The sequence below is a fragment of the Quercus suber genome, unplaced genomic scaffold (assembly GCF_002906115.3).
Source record: "Quercus suber isolate HL8 unplaced genomic scaffold, Cork oak 2.0 scaffold_63, whole genome shotgun sequence".
In the NCBI taxonomy this organism is placed as follows: domain Eukaryota; kingdom Viridiplantae; phylum Streptophyta; class Magnoliopsida; order Fagales; family Fagaceae; genus Quercus; species Quercus suber.
In genome coordinates, this window is record NW_027069528.1 from 617905 (window position 1) to 621592 (window position 3688).

Below are 3688 nucleotides of genomic sequence, written 5' to 3' on the forward strand. Positions count from 1 at the left end.
AAGTAGATTCAGATAACAAGAAAAGGAAGATAGACTGGTTTAAACTAAAGGAAATCGTCATCGGTGCAGTTCGAGGAAATCAGTTCATATATATGTTTCTCTCAAGTTTGATTACAAATTTAGTTCTTGATTGCTACGATATTTTTCTCTTAGTTTCCCGATCCCCTTCTTTCTCCTTCTTTTTTTTATACTCTCTTCCCCTTTTGTCTTTACCCTTCATGTGCAGGCCAGATGGTTGGTGTTGATACTTGTCCCATCAGCACCTTCTTGAGGTCTTTGTGTAGTAGCTGTAAGGCTGAAACCTGAAAAGCACTGTTTAGGTATCACTTTCACATTAATGCGGCTAGATAGTTAGCTGCAGAGCATTCAATGTGGTGGTAGCAGCTTTCTCCTTAGATATTTTAGGACTCTCCCCTGTTCTATGTTTTTGTAATGCTTATTTGTATCAACAGAATTTCCTAGAACTTTTCCCTGGACGGTAGACCACCCTTTCGGACCTCGGCTTTGATTAGCCGAGGGGGCATTCATCCTCGACCCACCCTACTGGGCCCTTATGACCAAAACTAATTTCTTCATTTACTAATACAGACTCCCTTGACAATGTTTATTTCTCCTTGGACGACTTCACGTCCTAGGATTGGGCCCCAGGCCCAAAATATTAATAAATAATGAGTTCCTGGGCCCAATACCCCTACACCGAAGATGTTTGGCATTTGGTTGACCTCATAATATTTTGCCACATAAGCTTTTGAGGCCACAAAATTTTACACATCATTATTCTAAAATATTTATCTTAATTAAATTTAAATTTCAGTTTATATTTAAACACTCAATTAAAATCTTGGTATATTCTAAAAAAAAATTAAAATCTTAACACTTCATTTTTTTCTAAAAATTGTAGAATATATAGTTGAATTCTTTTATTACCACAAATAAATTCACAATTTTTGCCACAACTTTCTTACGTGTAAGATTGTGATTGTTTACTTATCATTTTCATATGGACACATTATCTTTTTTTTCACCAATCACAATTAGCCACATAAGGGTTTAGTGGCAAAAATTGTGCATTTTCTTTTTTTTTTGGGGTGGTATTAGATTTTCCATATATAGTTAAATATATAAACACAATTATAATAAACGCTTAATTGTAGAATGTTTAGTCTCACATACAAATATAATCATAATAAATTATTATATTAATAACTATCATTCATATATATATATATATATATATTTATTGAGAATCAACTATTATATCTAAAGGAGAGCGAACAAATTATACTATATTGAAACTTTTTCATGCATTACATATACAGACTATAGTATATATATGTGGGAGGGAAAAACCCGACCTTACGTAGTGAGCCTAGGGCCCTATTTGAAGATTACTGTGTGTCCGAAAAGAAGGAACCGGTTGAGATGGAGTCCATCTGGAAGAAAGGTACCTAGAAACGAAGGAGGAGTACAATCCGAAGAGGTCACCATTGGTCTGAAGAGGTCACCATTGGTCTGAAGAGGTCACCATTGTTCTGAAGAGGTCTTACTCCTTAGATATGAATAGTCTTGATCAATCAAACGTGTGGAAAATCCGAATGATCTTCCTAGCAACCCCAATGATAAAGATAAGCTCTGAGTATGTTTGGTGACGATAAGAACGAAGAAATATCCAAAAGAAAAGCTGCTACCACCATATTAAATGTACTGTAGCAACTTTTCTGGCCGCATTTATGTGGAGAAGACTTCTGAACAACGTAACCTCAGCTGCCGCCACTCACAAAGAGTTAAAGAAGATACCTGACGTGACATATACTCAAGTAGGTACACAGATGAAGAACAAGTGGACGATGGGGATGATGGGGAATGATGCTATATAAAGAAGAAGGACTCCTGATAAAAGGGGAAAAAAAGAGACGATAGAGAAGAAAGAGAGGCTTTACTGTAGTTCTAAGAACTGTAATCATTATTCAATTTATCATAAACCTCTTCGAATTTCAATTCATTTTGTTTTTACGTATATGTTTATGCTGGTTTATACTTAGAGGTTGTAATCAACCGTTATTAATTCCATAATCGACCTACCTCTATCATCCACGTTCTACAAATTTATTGTTTTGGGCTTGGGTCGCAAATCTTAACCCCACAATATAAAAATTTGATTGATTTGATCAAATAAATATATTGATGCACTTTGAAATCCCAATTCGGTCATCATTATTTGATATTTGTGATTTTTTATTATTATTTTGCATCTTAAGGTTTCATTTATTAAATTATAGATATTCAATATATAGTCTCTAAAAGTTTGCTCATTTTTTTTACTGGCCTAGCTAACTCAGATTTCATTAGCTAATTGATTTGGACTTCATATTGACCATGTCAAAAGATTTGAAATTAAGTATGTTTCTCTTCAAGCATCAATCGTATGTATTTAATTCAAAAAAAGCCAATTTACCTAACTGATATAATTGATTAGGCGATTGGTCATTTGTCGTCATTAAACTTACTTAAAAAATTTCTTCTCAAAAAAAAAAAAAAAAACTTAAAAAATGGGAGAAAAAGGACAATGGACATGTATAAAAATATTTGTTTGTTTTTTCTGAGCATAAATTTTATATTTTTAAAATTTAAAAGTGGTAATTAATTAGCTGGTGGTTTTCTGCAAATATCAAATTTATGTCCTCTAAATCCAGTTTATATTTCCAGTTAAAAAAAAAAAAAAAATTAAAGCCTCTTATCTAGATCTTTAAGGGTTATTATTTTTAAATAGTTGTTAAAAGAAAAATGTTAGGGACACAACTTGTGGAAGTGATGTATTGTGATGAGTACAACATTATTTTTATATGAGTCTACCAATGACACTATTTTATTAAGGGTGTAAGACAATAAACCTTGTAATTTAAAAAATCAATAAATTAAACCTCGAGGTTTTGAAAATATTAAATCTTTAAGCTATATTATTAGGACTGTATACGAGTTGAGTCAAGTATTACAAGTTCAAGATTATTTATTTAATTTTATTTCAAACACTAACCGAACTTAAGTTCATCACCAAACTAATTATATGGTAAAACCTATTCCCTTTTTTTTTTTTTATTAAACAAGTAATTAAGGTTTTTTCACGTGTTAATTGATTAGCTTATTTTATTTCCATATATGGTAAGCATCAAGACATTTTTATTTATTTATATTTTTGTTCTTTCACACACTAAGTAACTAACTAATAACTAAATTATAGTTCAAATATATCATGAGAGTTAATTAGATAGAATGATTTTGTTTATGGACTAGTAAAAATTAGATTCACTAACCATGTATTAGAATTGAATATTTATATTTCGATACAATTACAAATAATAATATTATATTTATGAGCTTATTTATAAACTTATACAATTCAATTTCTAGACTATATAAGTATTTTTAGTTGTACATGTAAACATATAAACATATTACATTATTTATACTAAATCAATCCTCAAACTCACTAGCCTGTACATGAAAAATATTAATATATTTAAGCTTAGCTTGTTTTATAATAGACCCTAAAATTGGACTTGAGTTTGGTTTTTATGCTAAATCAAAAAAAGTATAAACAAGTCTTTTTTTTTTTCTTGACTTGTTCTTAAACAATTCAGTTTATTTACATCATTATAAATTAAACCGCAATCACAGATTCACAATGTTA